This window comes from Rhinolophus sinicus, chromosome 16 (genome assembly GCF_057876585.1).
Source record: "Rhinolophus sinicus isolate RSI-liver-muscle chromosome 16, RSI-T2T, whole genome shotgun sequence".
Taxonomy (NCBI): domain Eukaryota; kingdom Metazoa; phylum Chordata; class Mammalia; order Chiroptera; family Rhinolophidae; genus Rhinolophus; species Rhinolophus sinicus.
This window is the reverse complement of record NC_142516.1, coordinates 40420628-40442445: the sequence shown is the minus strand read 5'-3', so window position 1 is coordinate 40442445 and position 21818 is coordinate 40420628.

The window sequence follows — 21818 nt, the reverse complement described above, 5'->3', positions numbered from 1 at the left end:
ACAGATTGGACTTGTCAGGGTGTCTTCTGAATTTCTTGCTAAATCATTGTAGTCCATGACCTAAAATAACCCCCACATTGACACTTCTGGCCCATTCTTGCCTTCAATGATCTGTGAACAGCAAGGCTTTCTGCAGCTTGCATCTCTGAATTGCGCATATGCAGTGGGAGGTTTGTGGCTGACAAGAGCAGAATTCCGGGCTCAGTAGCAGCCCTGCTTGCCTCCTGGAACAGGGAGCCTGACGTTGCCCTTGACTCCTCAAATTACTCACCTCATTCCTGATGCTCTGACTTCCCACTTCCCCCCAAGAACCTTGTCATTAAAAATAGTCTCTTGTTGATCTCATCAAATTTTATTCTCACCTTCACTGTCACAAATGTGCAAAAATTAGAAAGTACTCATGTTGGCTCCTCCCCCATCTCCAGCTATGGAGCAGTCACTGGGTAACAGCAACTGAAATGAAAGCAGAAACCATCTCAAGCAATTGTGTCAACAGCAACAGTAGCAACAACAAGGAAGGAAAGGAAAGGGAAAACATGTCTGGATTAAATAAGTACTCAGAGTTAAAGTTACCTTCTTAATTTTCTTTTCTGTCCTTATAGATTATCAAAAGGACAATTTCGAAGGTAATGGCTTCTTCAATGCTATTCATCTTATATTTGTTAGAGAAATGAATACACAACACAAAACATTGTTGTTAGTTAAATACAATAGATATGACAAAGTAAAAATTAGATTTGGACATAAAACCTGTTTAAAAGAATGATCATTCATTAGCTCTTGAAAGCAAACAACCAGTTACTTTATCTGTGGCATAATGGAAAAGCTCATTTGAGGGATGTGAAGACTTTGATAAAATATCTGGGCTCTGCTTTCTCTTCTGAAATTTTGTTGAAGGTTCCATCCATTCCAGGTCCTACGGTATCTAGTCAAAAGTCTGTGGTTTATTTCCATGGAGAGGGAAAACCTTACATTTAAGATCCTTCCCCTAATTTAGTAAGGTTATCTAGAGTGTTCTTTCCCAGCAGCAAACATCAGCCTATTTGTCTGGTTATTCCATTTTAGTGACTTTCTTTCACTAATTTATTTCACTATCCCCAGAGTTAGATAATGAGAAGATACAGGTACCATTAAGTTCATGTCTTACCCAGTTTGGGTATATAAGTGAAATTTATTTGGCCATATTTTTTTCTTTCTTGCCAGAATGGCTTCTTGGTGATAGAAAGGAGATGCGGGGTGTTATGAGACATTTTATGATATTCTAGAATTTTCTGTTTCTTTTTCAACATTTATAGAATTAAATGTGGCACTTTCTGTAGTTTTTGCTAATGAGGTTTTGTTGTAGTCATGGTTGAAGTAGTTAATGTTTGGGGAAAAGGTGTCTGTGATCCATCTTCATCCCATTTTCCTTACATGAAAATATGTGGTCCATATAATTTTAGAAATTCCTTTCCAAATCACCAGTCCTTAATATTACCTAATAATGATATGAAGTGCTACCATTTATTACATGTTTATTTAATAAACCCTATCTATTCTGAGCTTTTCATGTATTGGTAACTTTAGTCCTCATAAGCAATCCTATGAGACAGCCACTGTTATCAGCATACTATGTTTCAGATGAGACAATGAGGAATTATATGGTTAAATAACTTTGCTAAGGCCAGACGACTAATGGAAGGTGTGACCAAGATTTGATCCTAGGCATTCTGGAATCTGACCTGCAACCTTAAGGATTGTGTTATTTTCCTTCAAGAACTCAGAAGGGGGGACCAGCTGTGTTCCATCAAATTCTGCCATTGCCAAGCACGCATCTTTGTGTCAGAGCCTGGCTTTATCTAAATTTGGCCCTTATAGTACCTATTATTCATTTGAAGTGCTTAGAAGTTGTATTAGGAATAGATTTACACATGTGGTAGCAGCATCATTCCAGAGCCTTTCAATATCTTGTGTCATGGTAGAGTGAGCCATGCTTCTGAGTTTTAGTAGGCCTGCCTTGATAGCAGAGCCATGTCTTTTGTTCTTTAACAATTATAATACACTACTGTCACCTACCATATGAAAATAGCCATTATTTATTTGGACTTGCAATGCTTTATCTCCCCAGTTGCTTTGGAGAATAAGCATCTCATTGTCCTTAGTTCATTGCTTTTCACATTCTATTTTCCCAGGTGCAACACACATTCCTCATTCTGCTGGATTTTTCCGTATGGCCCAAGAATGAGTTATTCTTTCATGAGTAAATGAAAGAAAAAAGATACAACTGAGAGCAAAGAGCAGAGATAAGTTGTGTCTGTTTGTCCCGATAGCCTTCTTAGGACATCATTTCAGAACCCTGGCTGGGGCAATGGAAAAAATAACTGAAAACATGAGAGTTTGAGTCATCCTTCTAAGTAAATAATTGTTCTCATTCCTTCTTTCAACCAATCTGTCAGCAAAAAGTCTCCCTTGACCCAGAAATGAAGAATTATATTAATGATCAGAAAATGCATCACATTCAGAATTTAAAAAAAAAGGCATAATGTGCCAGAGAGAACAAAACTCATCTGAGAATCTAGGCAGGGTCAGGGAACTCTGATTTCGTATGGCACGCACCTCATCCTATGGGCTGATTCACTATCTACTGGTGTCAGTGCTGGAAAGACAGGCTCTAATTCGTAAAAGTATTTAAGAGCCCAGTGTAAAAAGAAGTCCAGATATTGTTCTACAGTGAGAGCCCTGTCTAGATTCTGAACTGGTACTTTAATGTTATTTAATAACGAATGAAATCAGAGAAAAAATATGGGTTGCTCTTCCATTTTTAGCACAAGCAAAAAAAAAAAAAAAGCACTGAACCACATGCCTTTAATGGCTCTAGATATAGGGAAACTGTTGACTCTGAATAAAGGAGCAAAACTCCCAAGTGGTTAGATTGTGGGGAACAGTGATTCATAATGCCTGTGTTTGGATAGGTAACTCTCCATCCAAGAAGACAAGTAGACGGGTTTCTATGTGGTATTACTTAAGTTGTGGAGACAAGTATGGTTTTTAAGGATACAGGTGCTTGGCTGTAATTATATTCTGAGCTCTGGTACTTACTGTGATCTTGGATCACTTAAATTCTTTGAGTTTCTTTGTCATTAAAATGGATATATAAGTATGAATAAGGTTATTGGAAGGGTTAAATAAGCTAATACTGTATGTGAAATAGTAATAGTTTCTGTTACATAACAAGTTCTCACTGTTGGTGACAATAATTATTACCATCATCTTGTTACTGTCCCTTACACAGGAGGCCCCACTCCGAGATGTCCTTCATACAGAACACAAACAGTTAAGCAGTGGCCCATCATGTTTTTGCGTCACTTTACTCTTCTCCATGTGCTTTTTCCTCCATTTTATGTTTATGCTCAGTGCCCAGGGCTAACATCATTGTAACCCCAGCTGTGAATCCTTGCTAAAGTCTCAAACCTCTCAGAGCCTCAGTTGGCTCATCTGTAAAATTTACCCAATGCCGATTCTGTCTTAACAAATTTAAAACAGACTCACATCTTATGTTGCCCATGAGTCTAACCTAATTTTGTTTTTACAGGAAGTAACAGTTTAATAGTCTGTAATGTGAAAGAATACCCTCAAAGACTAATCATTCCGTTGCCATTGAGAACCATATCTCAGCCTGAAGGGAGGGTGAGGAGTCCGATACAAAGGCATTTTCCATGAATTTCATGGAACAAATGAGGAATGCAGTGCACACCTGCCTCTTAGGATTAATTCTCAGGCTATAGTGAAGCTCGGAAAATTGCTATTTCTTGACCTAAAAGGAGGTTAAACACTTTCAGTGGAAATCGATTCACTTTAAGGTATTTAGCACTGTTCATATTTTGTAAAAGTCTCTATGACAGGGCTGGTTTCAATTGGCACTTTCTGTCGCAGTTGTAGGAAGCCCATCACATAGAGAGCGGAATCTGAATGAGTGTTTAACAAGATGGGCTATTTCCTTTGTTTCACTTCTAAGATAAAAAGGGAACATGCCCTAGATGCCTAGACAGGCCAGGGATATTGGGACTCATACACATCTGCTACATAAGAAGTTGCAAAGTGGGAAAGTGATTGCTGGAAAAATACAATTAATTTCTCCTGATGCTTTTATTTTTTCCTTGGCTAGGATAATTTATGTTACACATGGTCAAATAGCATTATGTACAATGAAGGAAATGAGGTGTGAGGGAATCATTCAATAAAACATGATAAATCATAAAAGATCATTTAGAGAAAAATGCTGTTAGCAAGAGTTTGAGAAGTATGAAGATCTATTTTCATAGGTTTTTAGGAAATCCCATCACATGAAATTGCACCATTTACACAATTGTTCCTCTTTCTTGAAAAGATAGTGATAAATTTCAAATGGAATTAAATAAGAAATACTGCAGGCTGTCAGTCATGATCTGAGACTAGTTGAGGAAAATTGCTTTCTGAGGGGACAAAATATAATCAGTCATGACCAACAAATTAGAAAGCAAAATGCAAATTGGGAGAATGATTTCAATGACTAACATGTGACCAGTGCGGAATAAAGAATGGCAAGATAAGCTACACCAAGGGGTAGGGAGGATGTAGAGAAATGAGAACCTTCATGAACTTCTGTGGAAGAGAAAATGGTGCAGCTATTTTGAAGAACAATTTGCAGCATTGAGAGAAATTGAGTATGTGCATCTTGTAAGGCATAGCAATTGCACAATCAAGTGTATACTTGAGGAAATGTCTTGCCCTTGTACACAAAGTGTCACATATGAGAATGCTAATGATAAGATTATTTGGAGTAGCAAAGGGATAGAAACAAATGAGAAATAAATAAATAGAAAACCAAATAAAGTGTAAAATATTTGTATGAGAGCCTACTACACAGGATTCCGAAGAAATGAACTAGCTGTACATATATTAATGTGAATATATAAAAATATTATTAACAGTAAACTGAATGGCTATATAGCTCAATGCTGTTTGTGCAAATAAATAAAACATATAGAAAACACTGCTAGATATAAACATTGATATGCATATACATAAAAAATAAGATTTGTGGGAGGTGGATCCAAAGCACAAGCGTGCAAAAAGGCTGACTTTGAGAGGGAATATATAAAATAAAATATGACATAAAAAGATAAATTTGAACCAATGAGAATACATTAATGACATAATGTTGCAAATGAAAAATCTAGTTCTGTGTGCCAGAAGTCAAGTTACATACATATCTATATATAAAGGATATGTGTATAGCTACAGATATATAGGTACAGAAGTTCTCTGTGTGTATATATAGATATAGATCTATATATTTATATCTATATGTATCTATATATCTATATCTATGTATATTTATCTATATAAAATCTGAATGGTACTGAGTTAGAGTGTGGTAGTGTATCCCCAAGGGAAAATCAGAAATTTTAGGATGTTTGTTCCTCAAATGAAGGAAAAAGTTTGCAAGGAATGTCAGGAACACCAATGTCTACTTCACTCAAAATTTGGAACCTTGGAGAAATAAAATTAGTGATAAGATAAAACGGAATGCTCATGGATAGGAAGACTTAACATTGTTAAAATATCCATACTACCCAAAGCAATCTATAGATTCAGTGCAATCGCTATAAAAATACCAATGGCATTTTTCACAGAACTAGTACAAATAATCTTAAAATTTATAGGGAACCACAAAAGACCTCGAATAGCCACAGCAATCTTGAAAAAGAACAAATTTAGAGATATCCGGGCAGCCGGATGACTGAGTTGGTTAGAGCGCGAGCTCTCAACAACAAGGTTGCTGGTTCAATTCCCGCCTGGAATAGTGGGCTGCACCCCCTGCAAGTAAAAATTGAAAATGTCAACTGGACTTGGAGCTGAGCTGTGCCCTCTACAACTAGACTGAAGGATGACTTGGAGCTGACGGGCCCTGGAAAAACACATTGTTCCCCAATATTCCCCAATAAAATAAAATTAAATTGTAGATGTCATGATACCCAATATCCAACTATATACTACAAGGCTATAGTAATAAAAACAGCATGATACTAGCATAAAAATAGACACATAGATCAATGGAACAGAATAAGATCCCAGAAAAAAACCCATGCCTATATGATCATTTAATCTATGACAAAGAGACAAGAATATACAGTGGAGTAAATACAGCCTATTCAATAAATGGTGTTAGGAGAACTGGACAGATACAGTCCAAAAAATCAAACTGGACCACTTTCTTATATCATATATAAGAATAAACTCAAAATAGATTAAAGACTTAAATGTAAGACCTGAAACCATAAAACTCCTTGAAAGAAGCATAGGCAGTAAACGCTCTGACATTGCTCTTAGTAATATTGTTTCTGATCTATCTCCTTGGGCAAAGGAATCAAAAGGAAAAAAAAAACAAAAACAAATGGGACTACATCAAACTAAAAAGTTTTTGCACAGCAAAGGAAACGACCAACAGAAGGAAAAGATAGCCTACTGAACGGGAGAAGATATTTGCCAATGATACATCTTATAAAAGGTTAATATCCAAAATTTAGAAGAACTCATACAACTCAGCACTCCTATCCCCCACCAAAAAAAACCAAAAAAAAAAAAAAAAAAAAAAAAACCCAGAAAACAAACAGTGCAATTAAAAAATGGGCAGGGGACCTGAATAGACATTTCTCCAAAGAGGACATACAGATGGCCAAAAGACATATTAAAAGATGCTAAACATCACTAATCATCAGAGAAATGCAAATTAAAACCACAAAGAGATATCACCTCACACCTGTCAGAATGACTATTATCAATAAATCAACAAACAAGTACTGGCAAGGATGTGGAGAAAAGGGAACCTTCATGCACTGTTAGTGGGATTACAAATTGGTGCAGCCACTACAGAAAATAATCTGGAGATTCCTCAAAAAATTAAAACTAAAACTGCCTTGTGACCCAGCAATTCTACTTCTGGGTATTCATCCAAAGAATTCCAAAACACTAATTCTAAAAGATACATGCTCCCCTATGCTCATTGCTGTACTATTTACAATAGTCAAGATATGGAAGCAACCCAAGTGCCTGTCAATAGATGATTAGATAAAGAAGATGTGGTACATATATACAATGGAACATTACTCAGCTATTTAAAAAAATGAAATCTTACCATTTGAGACAACATGGATGGACCTAGAGGGTGTTATGCTAAGTGAAATAAGTCAAACTGAGAAAGACAAATACCATATGATCTCACTTATATGTGGAATCTAAAGAACAAAATAAACAAAACAGAAACAGCCTCATAGATACAGAAAATAAATGGATGTTTGCCAGAGGGGAAGGGTTTTGCAGGGGCTGGGTGAAAAAGGTGAAGGGGTAAGAAATACAAATTAGTAGTCACAAAATAGTCATGGTGATGTAAAGTACAGTATAGAAAATATAATAAATAATATGGTAATAACTATGTATAGTGCCAGGTGGGGTTCTAGACTAATGGGGGGATCATTGCATAAATTATATAAATGTCTATCCACTATGCGGTACACTTGAAACTAATATAAAATATTGAATATCAACTGTAACTGAAAAAAAAATTTTTAAAGATAAAATGAAATGATTTCAGATAAATTATATTTTTGGAAAAATGTTTGTGCTAAGAGATTTATAAAAATGTGAAAACATTTGATTAAAAAAAAAAAGCAATCATGCTACTGCTGATGACTTTATCATTTGAGTATCCTGAGCAGTTAGAGAAGTAAAGCGTATTTGGCTTAGAAAAGACAAGGCTTAAGAGAGATAGGACACCATGTATGTTAATGAAAGAGTTGAGTTATTTTTTTGTTTCATAGACACAACTAAAACAGTTAATAGATAATAAAGGGGCTTTAATAGTATGACAAATTTTTCTATCTGTCTTTTTTAACACAGTGGATTGGGGGCTATGGACTGTAGTCTCTCTGTTGCATAACACCTGCCAAAGATGTTGTTGAAGGTCTTAGCCTGAGAGAGAGAATGGCCAGATTGGCCCAATAAACTCTCCCATCTTTCACAGTTTATGACACTATACAAGTTAAGCTCTGCCCATTTTAGGAACTGCTGAACTTGATGTGACTTTCTCAGCAGTACTGAAGTTTTTATGTTGAGAAGTAATTTTTTAATTGATAAAAGTTTAAGCCTCAACACTTTTATTCATTGAGTATCTTGGTATAATGACTTTCCCCTCCTTGTGGTTCTTGGTGAATCATCTTTATAGTAGTTAACTAAATAACTTAGATAATTAGAAACAAAAAGCTATCCTTCTGGTACCAACAAATCCTGTCCCCTATGATCACCCACACTAGAAAAACTGATGGCATCCTCTTCTTACCTTGAATCCTTAATGTAAAAATGTCTTTCTATTACCAGTTCATAGTTGAGATTTTGTTAATTGCTTCAAGAAACACCCAAACTGTAATGCAAATGTCATTTTCTCCCAGCGTTCTAGAGCTATTGTACCATTCTCTAAGGGGTAGGGAAGTGGGAAATAAATCTTTGTGTTTCAGGAAAATTAGACATGTGCTTTGACATCCGAGGGAAGCACCTAAAAGCTTGTAGGTAGTCTGAGAGACGATTCCCAAATGGCGAACAGGAGTTGAAGTTATAAAAGAGAGAGAGCAGATTTGAGAGTATTAATTTTAGAGGAATGATAGTTCTGAAAGAACCACAAGATGAAAAATCTAGTGTTATAATTGCTGACTCAAAAATGAGCCACTTTTTTAAAAATGTCTGTACATTACACCTTTATATATCTTTAAAAAGTGCATATCCTTGCTTTATGTCATGGTGCGGGGGCAGATATTAGCATTATCTAGACATTTCTTAATTGCCTTAGCTCTAGTTCTGCCATTAGACTGTATCCTTGTTCTGGCACCCTGAAGACTACACAATGTAACAACCTTCCAGTTTTTATCAGGTCTTTTAAAGTAGATGGCCTAAAACACCAAGGTCATCATGATGAAGAGCCAAGATGCTATCATGGAGGCACAAGTTCCTGACTATGACTTCCTATGGAAGCCTAATCAAAGCCTGCATATAGGTGTGCCATGGGGCTGAGTGAACTGTTCAGCAAGAAATGTGTTATCTGTGTAGAATATAGAGCTGGCTGGATGCAACTATTAAACACATATGATTTATACATATGGGATTTATATTTGTGCACTCATACAATTCATACATATAAAATTGGTCTAGCAAATGATCTCCTGTAGTGTGGGATAATTTAATAAGGATTAGTAATGAGGTAAATGCTCTTGGTATAGGATACGTATTTCTTGTTCCTGATGCCACTCCCATAGGAAATGAGTTAAGTCTGTATATTCCTTACCTTCCTCCAGCTTTTACTAGTTTTGCCCCAGGGAATGTATAATAATTTCCCAAATTGGTAAAATTGGGGAGAAAAAGTCAAACATGTTTGGTCCAGCTCCCCATTCTGTCTCTTACGATCAGGTGTGGTCGTAGGGGTCATGAATCCTCTTGATTCTTCAGTGGTGTAAGTTGACCCCATTGTGAATAGTCTTCCTAGATTCAGAACTGTTTCCAACAGGGTGGGAAAGTCTATTTAATTCAGAAATTCAAATATTACAAATCCCATATGGTTTCATTCTAAACTATATCTTCCACATCGTCATTAGCACAATAAAGTTCACAAACCTGTTGCAATAACATTGCTAACCTTTTATTGTGTGTGAAAGTTGAACTTCTTGGTTTTTTTTCAGTTTCATGTGTATAAAACAATGTAATAGTTAGACATTTATACCCCTCACAAAGTGATAACCCCCTGCCCCAATCTACTACCCCTCTGACATCGTATATAGCTGTTACAGTTCCACTGACTCTATTCCTTATACTGTACTCCACTTCTGTGACTATGTGTGTGTGTGTGCATACATATATATATGTATATATATATATATATACATATATATATGTATATACATATATATTAAATTATAGTTGACATTTATTATTATTCAGCTTCAGGTATACACTGCAGTGGTCAGGCATGTTTCTAACCTTTTTTGATATAATAGGGATTATTCTTTATAAATTTGTACCAACTGGACAAACAGTTAACCAAGTTTACTATTTGGAAATGCTGAAAAGGCTGTGTAAAAAAGTTAGACGACCTGAACTTTCGCCAACAATTCATGGCTCCTGCATCAGGACAATGCATCAGCTCACATGGCACTGTCTGTGAGGGAGTTTTTAGCTAGGAAACAAATAACTGTATTGGAACACCCTCCCTACTCACCTGATCTGGCCCCCAATGACTTCTTTCTTTACCTGAAGATAAAAGAAATATTGGAAAGAAGACATTTTGGTGACATTCAAGACATCAAGGGTAATACGACCACAGCTCTATGGCCATTACAGAAAAAAATTGCTTTGAAGGGTGGACTAGGCTCTGGCATCGGTGCATAGTTTCCCAAGGGGAGCACTTCAAACGTGACCATAGTGATATTTTAGCAATGAGGTGTGTAGCACTTTTTCTAGGATGAGTTCGCAAACTTAATTGCCACACTTTATATGATAATTTGACCTTCCATTGGCCTTAACTTTTTGTCTTATTTCTCATTTTACTCAGAACCTAGGTGAGGGTGAGAAGTATCACCATTGAGGCATTAAAAGGCCCCGTGTTTCAACATATCGGACTAGGGTGACTGGAAGTTCATACTGAGTTGCATGTTAGAAACAGCCCCTCCCGCCTTTCTCAGGGAGAGGAGCTTGCACCTGAGTTCAGTTTCTCATGGGACAGAAAGTTTTTTATCCCCAGCCACAGGGTGCAACTTTCTTTGGATCCCAAGTTTTCTGTGTGCTGATTAGTTGTTCTTACCAGCAATTCCTCTGAACCGAAAACATGTAAACCAAAACTGTCTCACATCCAAATACTCTGCTATCCTTCCACTGATCTGTGCATATTCTTATGCTTCTAAGAAGGGAGAGAAATAGAGTCCACCCCTCTTAGGACACAGATCTAGCAGGGTCTCATCTCTGGAATGACTGTGCCTTATCTTGAAAACCCCTGACTTAAAAATTTCTTCAATAAAGTCTGTTTATAACCCATATGTTACATTTTGGACTTCACTTTTACCAGCTTTCACAAAACCCAGGTAGATACTTTTTTTATATTGAGTATAATTTACATATGATAAAGTTTATGCATTTTAAACGTACAATTTTATTAGTTTTGACATGTGTACACAGGCACGTAACCACCACCACTATGAAGATATGGGCTTCAGTCACCCTAAGAAGATTTCTTGTTGTGCTTCTTGAGGGAGGTTGCAACCAACCTCTTTCTTACTTTCACTCCTAGTTCCTAGAAACCACTGTTTAGATAATTTTGTCTTTTCCAGAATGTCATTGGATGCCCAGAATTCTTGCATATGCTACCTAGCTTTTAGTTTGGGTTCATTCGCTTAGAATAATGCTTTTGAGGTACATCCATATTGTTTTGTGTATCAGTATATGTGTATTTCCTTTTCATTGATGAACAGTATTCCATTGTAAGCATGTACTATAATGTGTTTATTCACCAGTGGATGGACATTGGGTTGTTTCACATGTTTGGCTATTACGAATAATGCTACTATACACATTCATGTACAGGTCTTTGTGTGATCATATATTTATCATTTCTCTTGGGTAAACACCTAGATTGAGAATGCTGGGTCACATGATATTTATATTTATGAGAATTTTTCAAACTGATTTTTAAGATATATGCACCAGGTTCAATTTCCACTAACACTGCCCGGATTTCCAGTTGTTTCACATTTTCAAAAGCACTTTATAATATCAGCCTTTAAACTTTAGCTGTTTTGGTAATTACATAGTGTTATGGTAGTTGTAATGTTGTAGTTATGTAGTGTTATCTTATGGTGGTTTTAATTTTCATGTACCTAATGACTAAAAACTTTTCATAGCTTTTCTTGTATGTGGCTATGCCTTCTTTGTTGAGGTGCCTGTTCAACCTCTGCTTTTTTTTAAAATTGTGTAGCTTGTCTTCTTATTATTGAGGTATTTTAAAATATATATTCTGGATACAAGCCCTGTCATATATATATGTTAATAAGTATAGTTTGGGTGAATGTGAATTTATCATTTTTTTCATGGTTTATGCTTTTTGTATCCTATCTAAGGAATCATTGTTACCCAAAACTTCAAAGATTTTTGCCTATCTTTTCTTCTAAAGGTTTTATAATTTTGGCTTTTATATTTAGTTTTATAATGTATTTTAAGTTATTTTGGTATACTGTGCATGATAAGCATCTTTGTTAGTTTTTTCTGTTTGTTTCCACGTGAATGACTAATTGTTCCAGTATCATTTGTTGAAAAAGTATCCTAAACCATTGGATTACTTTGGCTTCTTTGTTGAATATTAATTCACCATATACGTGTGGCTCTGTTCCTGGACTCTATCCTGTTCTATTGCTACACGTATGTCTTTCTTTGTACCCAAACAACTCTTTAGACTACTACGGTTTTAAAATAAGTCTTAAAATCAGATACTGTGAGTGTTTCATTTTTGTTCTTTTTCAAATTATTTTGGTTATTCTGGTTTTTTGTTTTTTTTTTTTGTATTTCTACATAAATTTTAGAATCAGAGCGTCAATTTCTACAGCAAGGCCAGCTGAGACCTTGTTTGCACTGAATCTCTACGTCAGTCTTAGAGAACTGACATCTGATCCAGGAACATGGTAGATCTCTCAATTTATTTCAGTTTTCTTTAATTTCCCTCAGCAGTGTTTTATAGTATTTAGTGTATGTATCTTGCATGAATTTTTAAAGCTATATCCCAAAGTATTTTATATTTTTGATGTTTTAGAACTGTTTTATTTATGGCAGTGATTGTCAATTGTAATTTCCAATTATTTGTTGCTAATAGAAGAAATACAATTGATTTTTGTATACTATGAATTTTATATCATTGGTTGCTGGATTTTGTTGTATAACTTCAAAGAGTGTTGGATTTTGTTTTAGTTTTGGATTTTGGATTTTTGGTTGGATTTTGTTTTGTTTAGAAAGTTAAATCTTTTTGAAATTTTTAAAAAAATCTTTCTTAAGGTATTTCCAAAGCAACATTTAGTCTAGGGCTTTTATCTCCACACTAAGGTGATACTCTTCTGGGGATTCTATCAATACTTCATGTATCACAAAGTCTTTCAGCTCTAGCTCGTTCAAAAGTGAATTATTCCTAGAGGTCCGTATGAGTTCTATAAATTGTTGTTTCTACTGCTTTCCCATTGTTCTTACCCTGGCATTAGGTTTTTTTTCTCCCTCATTCACAGATCAGTAGTCATCTAAAACTTCACAGGGAGCTTGATCTCTCTGTACAGTTTTCTCCTTTCTGAGGTCCTGCCTCATATGTTCTAACCTCCTCTGTTTCCTCAACTGAGTGAGACCACTGGGCTCCTTTGGGTTCCCCCTCTTTGTGCTGGGTCCTGAAACACTCTTCAAGCAGTAAGGTGGTGCATGTAATATTTGGGCTCACCTTATTTGTTGTCCTTTTTTCAGAGATTGCTGTCCTGAGCTGCCTATGTCCAATGTCTGAAAACAGTTATTTAGTGTATTTTGTTGTTTTCTAGTTTTTACTGGGAAGAGAAATTGCTTCAGCTGTTTGTTTTTCATGGGCAGAAGCAGAAAACAGTACTTTTTTGCCTTTCAAATATCTTAGGGAGAAGACATCTGTGGCTTTTGCGCAGAGAGCAGCTATAGGAGCATCATGGTGGCTTATTCTAAAAAGACTGACACCAACCTCCACAAAGTTTCAATTGACTCTTTCTTATGTGACAAAATACATTTTTCCTCATTTGAATACACTCTATGCTTATTACAAGCCCCTTGAGCCATCCTCAAAGAAGAAAGATAAATCTCAGCATGGCAGGCATTGGCAGCTGTTCTCCATAGAAGAGACCAAGGAACTAGATGGATTTTTGGATTGCATTTCCTGTGCTTGCTCAAGACATATTTGTTCTATTTACTAATGAAAAGAGACACATATTTTTATCCTGAAATCTTTATACAGTCATGATCCTGGATAATCACCTCCAGAGATAACTTCACAAAAGACCAGTTGGACAAATTCCAGGACACATTTTATCTGGACTATTGCATACAATTATGAATTTAGCAAGTATCCACCCCAAGGGGCTGTACTGATGGGAACAGTTTCTGTAATCACGAAAATGATGGCATCCTACAAGAACTAAACGCGTTGTGACTTATGAACCTCACAAAGCTTTCTATCCAATACGATTTCTATCCAATATGAGTTCCTTCACAATTTTGTTTGTCTATGAGTATGATGTGGAAATAAATACAGTTAATTAATGCTATTCTACTTCATTAATAACACTACTAAAGTCATGAGTTGGCAGTGCTGTGTGTGTAAAATGTGATTGGTTTAAATGTGGTTTGACGCAAAGGGCACACAGAGCCTGGCTTTTCACATTCGCTCTGTCATTACTCATCTGTGTGATAGTGGACAAGTGTCATTCTCTCTACACCTCAAATTCTTTATCTTCAAAATGACTTAGTTGGATTAGATCAACAGTTTGCAAATGCTCAGGGGATGAGGATAGAAAGTGGTTCAAGTATAGTAAGAAAGTTGATAATGGGCTCCTATAGATAGGGCAGCCTGAGATTGTCCATGTCAATGCTGAGGGAACAGTTAGTTGGAATGAGGTATTTTCATGACATAGTTTATCATTAGCTTAGAACCTGTGGTCACTACATATGTAACCACTGAGTCCTACTTTATATACATCCTTTAAGTTTGGGCATGTTGTGCTTTTATTTTCTTTCATTTCAGAGTATTTTCTAATTACTCTTGTGATTTCTTCTTGACGTTTTGGTGAGTTAGGAGTCCAGTGTTTAATTTCCATGTGTTTGTGAATTGCTCAACTCTTTCTGTTACCGATTTCTTATTTAATTTCATGTGGTTATACTTTGCATCATTTCAATCCTTTTATATACACACACACACACACACACACACACACACACACACACACACATACATTTTAAGGTTTATTTTCCAGGCTCACATATGGCCAATATTTGAGAATGTTCTATGTTCACGTGAGAAGATTGTGTATCCCGCTGTTGTTGAGCCTCTATTATATATTATTCAAAATATTGTATAGCATATTATATAATAAAAATTTTAACTACAAATTGAATTTTTTATAGATTGTTTTAGTTTTTTAAAGACAATTTTTAGAGTAGTTAGAAGTTTACAACAAAGTTGAGAGGAATGTACAGAAATTCCCCATATGCCCCTGTATCCACACATGCATAACTTTCCCCATGCATAGGTTCCCCCATTATCAACATCACTTGCCAGAATGCTACTTTTTTTTTTTTTTTAACCAAGGATGAACCTATATTGACACATCATAACCACACAAAGTCTGTAGTTTACCTTGCGGTTCACTCTCAGTGTTGTACATTCTATGTGTTTGGACAAATATATAATAACATATCCATCATTATGGCATCTTACAGAGCTTTTTCACCATCCTAAGAATCCTGGGTACTCTGTCTATTCACTCCACCCAACCTGACAACCACTGATCTTTTCACACAGTCTTCATAGTTTTGCCTTTTTCCAGAATGATATATAGTTAAAATGATACAATAGGTAGCCTTTTCAGATTGGCTTCTTTCACTTAGTAATATGCATTTAAGATTCCTCCATATCTTTTTATGGCTTCATAGCTCATTTCTTTATAGTGCTGAATAATATTCTGTTGTCTGGGTGTACTACATCTCACCTATTGAAGAACATCTTGGTTACTTCCAAGTTTTAACAATTATGAAGAAAGCTGTTATAAACATTCATGTATAGGTTTTTGTGGAGACATAAGTTTTCATCTCCTTTGAGAAAATACCATGGAGCATGATTCCTGGGTCGTATAGTAAGAATAGTTTTGTAAGAAACCACCAAACTGTCTTCCAAAGCTCCTGTACCATTTTGCGTTTCCACCAGCAATGTATAAGAGTTGTTGTTGCTCCACATACTCACCAGCGTTTGGAGTTGTCAATGTTCCAGATTTTGCCCATTCTTTCACATGTGTCAAGGTACCTCATGTTAATTTGCATTTTCTTGTTGACATATAATGTGAAGTGTCTTTTCATATGTTTTTTTTTTTTACAATTTTCTTTGGTGAAATGTCTGTTAAGTTCTTTTGCCCATTTTTTAATTGGGTTGTTTGTTTTCTTATTGTTGAGTTTTAAGTGTTCTTTGTATATTTTGGATAACAATCCATTATCAGGTATGTCTTTTGCAAATATTTTCTCCCAGTCTGTGGCTGTCTTCTCATTCTCTTGATATTGTCTTTTACAGAACAGAAGTTTTTAATTTGAATGAAATCCAGCTTATCAATTCTTTTTTCTTTTTTTTTTTTTTTTTCATGGATAGTGCCTTTGGTGTTGTATCAGAAAAGGCATCACCATACTCAAGGTCATCTAGGTTTTTGCCTATGTTATCTTTTGGAGTTTTATAGTTTTATGTTTAAGTCTGTGATCCATTTTCAGTTAATTTTTGTGAAGGGTGTAATATTTGTGTCTCAATTCATATTTTGCATATGGATGTCCTGTTGTTCCAGCACCATTTGTTGAAGAAACTGTCTTTGTTCCATTGTATTGCCTTTGCCTCTTTGTCAAAGATCAGTTGATTATATTTAAGGGGTCTATTTCTGGGTTCTCTGTTCTGTTCCACTGATCTATTATCTATTCTTTTGCAAATATTACTCTGTCTTGGTTACTGTAGCTTTATAGTAAGTCTTGAAGTTGGGTAGTGTCAATCCTCTAACTTTGTTCCCCTTCAATATTATGTTGGTTTTTCTGGGTCATTTGCCTCTTCATATAAACATTAGAATCAGTTTGTTGATGTCCATAAAATAAGTTGCTGGGATTTTGTTTGAGATTGCATTGAATTTATAAAGTTGGGAAGAACTGACAATATTGAGTCTTCCTATTCATGAACATGGAATACCCCTTTATATATTTAGTTCTTCTTGATTTCATTCATCAGAGTTTTGTAGTTTTCTTCATGTAGATCTTGTACATATTTTGTTAGATTTATACCTAAGTATTTCTTTTGTTGTGTGATAATGCAAATGGTATTGTATTTTAATTTCAAGTTTTACTTGTTCATTGTTGACATATAGAAAAGTGATTAACTTTTATATGTTAACCTTGTATCTTACAACCTTGCTGTAGTCACTTAATAGTTCCAGGAGATTTTTTTGCTGTTGCTGATTTTTTTTAGATTTTGTACATAGACAACCATGTTATTTATGAGCAAAGACAGTTTTATTTCTTTCTTTCAAATCTGTATGCCTTTTATTTCCTTTTTATGCCTTATGAAGTAAGAAAAACTTAATATGATGTTGAAAAGGAGTTGTGGGAGGGCACATCCTTGCCTTGTACCTGATTTTAGAGGGAAACTTTTGAATTTCTCATCAGTAAGTATGATGTTAGCTGTAGGTTATTTGTAGTATTTATCAAATTGAGAAAGTTCCCCTCTATTCCTTATTTACTGAGAATTTTTATCATTTATGGGTTTTGAATTTTTTCAAATGTCTTTTCTTCATCTATTAATATAAGCATGTGATTTTTACTTTTTCATTTCTTGATATGAGGGATTACATTAATTTAGTTTTGAATGTTAATCCAGCCTTACATACTTGGGATAAATCTCATTTGGTCATGGTATATAAATTGAATTTTTTAACCTAAATTTACGTATGTTCTGGATATCAAGGAAAAATTAAAAATGATTTTGAAAATATATGTTTTTAAACATTATGTGAATGAAGTTTGTGAGTTAAACTGCTCAGGAAACACTGGAACAGATAGTTTCTAAGTCTTCATTTGGGTATATATTTAAGGTCAGTTTTTGGCCCAGCAAAAAGTCATCCTGTTGACAAGAAGAGAAAGCAAGATGAACAATAAAATTGTAGTAATTTTTGCTCTCTTAGGAAAAGACAGGATATAAAACTATTCACATATAAACATTCTTCCAATTCCTATTCTGTGTAGACTTTGCACTTGATCTTTATGATTATGTGAAATATTTTTATTTTTTAGAGTATAATGTTGGTTTTTTTCAAATGCAAGTTCTGCTGTCAAGAACAAATTACCTAATGCTGCCTCCAACTAAAGTTAAATTTAGAATGAAACCTAATGTATTGGTACTATAGGCAGAAAAGGAGCAAAGAAACCTAGAGTCAGAAACTCTACTAGTATATTTACTTCTGCTGCTTATAATTTCTGTGATCTAGGCAATTAATTATACTGCTCAGTGACTTAGTTTCCTATTTTGTTGAATTGGGAAAATACCACCTGGTATGTCAGGGAGATTGATGACTTTTTCATCTAAATCCCCTTATACCTCATGTTGGAAGTTTCATGATAGATCTTCAAGGCAAAAGTATTTCCTGATCCCATATTTCACTTTCTTTTCCATGTGTTTACAGATTTTCCCCTTAGTTTTCAACTTAAGGACATCTCTATTTTTTGTAATGACACTTTTTCAGTGATAGTAACATAAACACAATGTCCTTTAAAACCAATGGACAATCAAGAGTTACAAAAAAAAAAAGAAAAAAAAATGAACACAGGGCAAAAAGTTAGATCCAGGTATTTTCCTCATTATATTGTGTCCTCTGAAAGACTGATCCTCTTATAAATGCAGATAAATTTCAGAGGAGATTGGGAGAAAGAAAAACTTGTCTTTGTTAATTTCCTTTTCACCTTTTTTCCCCCCTTCTCTTTCCTCCAAAAATATGATACTTCTTCTGATATATTGTATCTTAGTGCTTTGCTGCCCTGTGACTAGCACTGTGTTTATTGATTTTTTTCATTTAGCCGTTCATGAAGAATTTATTGAACATCTCCTAGGTACTAGGCTTATATTAGGCTCCTAAGATTTTTCAAGAATCTGTTATTTTCTAGGGGAATCTGGACATAAATACACATATGTTATTATGTCAGTCAGTACTCAGCACTGAAGAAACATGAGGCAGAGCAACAAGGTTAGAGAATAACATCAGTAGCAGGGGGTGCCATTTTATATAGGGTTGTCAAGGAAAGTATCTTCAATACTGTGACATTAGAGTGGACATGTGAAAAAGTACAGGAGTGAACCATGAAAATATCTGTGGAAAGAATCTTTCAGGTAAAGGGTATAGCAAGTGCAAAGACTGAGTCAGTTAGAAGCTTGACATGTACAAGGACTAACAAAGAGCCTGGTGTGGCTGGAGCAGAGAGAAAGAAGGGGAAAGAGTGGGAGGTGAGGTGGAGAAATAGCAGGGGGCTAAATAATGCAGGGTCTGGAGACCATTGTATGAACTTTGGCTCTTTTACTGACTGTGTTGGGAAGCCATTGAAGGGTTTTGAGCAGAGCAGTTCCATATCTGATGTAATTTTAACAGCTCACTTGGCTGTAGTGTGGAGATTAGATGGTAGGGGCTGTGGTACTCAGAAGTGCTGTTCAACAAATGATAGGATTGCAGTGCGTGGTCCTGCTGTAGGTGGAGCCATGCAGCTAATACTGGCCAATGTACTATGAATGATAGACACATAATTCACTTTCAGATTGGAGAGTCTGATTTCTGTTGTGTGAAACTCTGTAATTTTACTTTACCACAGCAACTGACAGGAATCTAAATGGTGACTGCCCTATCATCAAGAGCGAAAACCACATGGAGCAGAGCCCCTGGCTGACCTCCGATGGACAGAAAACGTGAGTGAGAAATAAACTTGTTTTATTTACTTACTGTTTTAAGCCACTGAGTGTTTAAAGTCGTTAATTAGTAACTCGAAGTAGAATGTTGCCATAATAAAAAACATAAAATGCTGTATTATGGATGGATGTGGAAGGCAACACTATTATCAGAATCTAGAAAGATGGTACTCCATGTTTTGCAAGTTATTTGGTAAAACCTTTGAAAACAGAGAGGTCAGCTCAGGTAACTATTGAATGTGTGGCAAAGACATTGGAAAACTAAATATTAGTAGTGTGTGTTGATTGATGTTGGCTACATTTCATAAAATATTATACAAAGAGATAACCTCAGAAAAGAATACCCTGATTTAAGCATAAGTAAAAGGGATCAGAGATTGTTCATAAATTTGGCAGTATGTAGAGTTGGGAGACACTCATTCTCAACAACGAATAGTAAAAGATAAAATTTAGAAGTGCTTTGAGAGATAAAATTCAATTAACGTTGAGACTTATCGCAATGATTAAGAGTATAGCTACTCCATTTACTATTAAAACATTGAAGTGGTGGATAAGGTGATGCTCAGCAAATGATTTCAGTTGGACAAACAACTTAGAAAAACAAAAGACTGCAAGTGCAGTTCTTCCATAGAAGATGACAAGCCCAACGTGATCACCACTGAGTCTAAAGATAAGGGGCTGAAAAAACACAGAAATATAGAAAAGCAAGAAGTCTGTCAAGAAAAGCAAACTCTGGGTGTGGCTTTTGGCTCATGAACTGACTACCATCAAATACCATCAAACAGGTAAGAAGTCTACTAAGCTTTTAAGACTGTTGTAGTGTTATTACAAAAGAATCAAAAAGTTTGAAAAAATTAAAAGTTTACAATGCAAACATGTTACAGTTAGCTAAGGTTAATTTATTACTGAAGAAAGAGAAATATTTTTTATAAACCTAATGTAGCCTAAGTGTACAGTGTGTATAAAGTCTGCAATAGTGTACAGTGATGTCCTAGGCCTTCACGTTCTCTCAACACTCACTCACTGAGTCACCCAGAGCAACTTCCAGTCTTGCAAGCTCCATTCACAGTAAGTACCCAATCAGTTATATTCCATTTTTTTATCTTTTATGCCATATTTTCACTGTACCTTTTCTATGCTTAGATATGTTTAGATACACAAATACTTACCACTTTATTACAGTTGCCTACAGTATTCAGTACAGTAACATGCTGTACAGGTTTATAGCCCAGGCGCAATAGACTATACCATACAGCCTGGGTGTGGAATAGGCTGTACCATCTAGGTTTGCATAAACGCACTCTATGATGTTTGCACAATGATGAAATTACCTAACGATGCATTTCTCAGAACGTATCCATGTTGCTAAGCAAAGCATGATTGTACATTAGAATTACCTGGACTATTAACAAAAATACTGATGATTGAGACTCACATGTTTTTGTGACTCTTTCTTACGGACTTCAGATTCTTGATATTTTCAGTTCTCTGATCCCACTCGTTTTGGTATGTCTCCTTGTTATAAATGAGAAATTCCCACGTAGGTCATTCTTTGGCCCTGACAAGGAAGAGAGCATGGTTTTGGACAGCTGAGCTACCAAAATGGTGAAAGGTTTTGTCAAGTGCCTCATATCAAACTTTTGATAAATTTTGTTGGAGGGAAATAGAGCAAAACTGAAGGAAATGAACCAAGTATGCTTCATTTTAGTTGGATTAAGTTTGAACATTTTTTTTGTTTTTCTGTCAAACAAATATATGTTGCAAGCAGGCAACTGAATCCCTTTATTCTATAGTATGTATGTTCACATCTGCTTTGGCTAACATCTGCTCACTTTCTTATGAGCTTGAGTATTGACTAAGTAGTAATCACATGTCAAAGTGGTTCCCCATTCTCTTGTCAATTTTGTATTATTAACAATTACATATTTCTTCAAGCTTATTTGTTGTGCATCTGGAGAGCATGAACTGTTCTTTCCTGCTAGGCTGCTGCTGCCACTTGCCTATGTGATTTGATTCTGTGTGTACAATCCTCTCA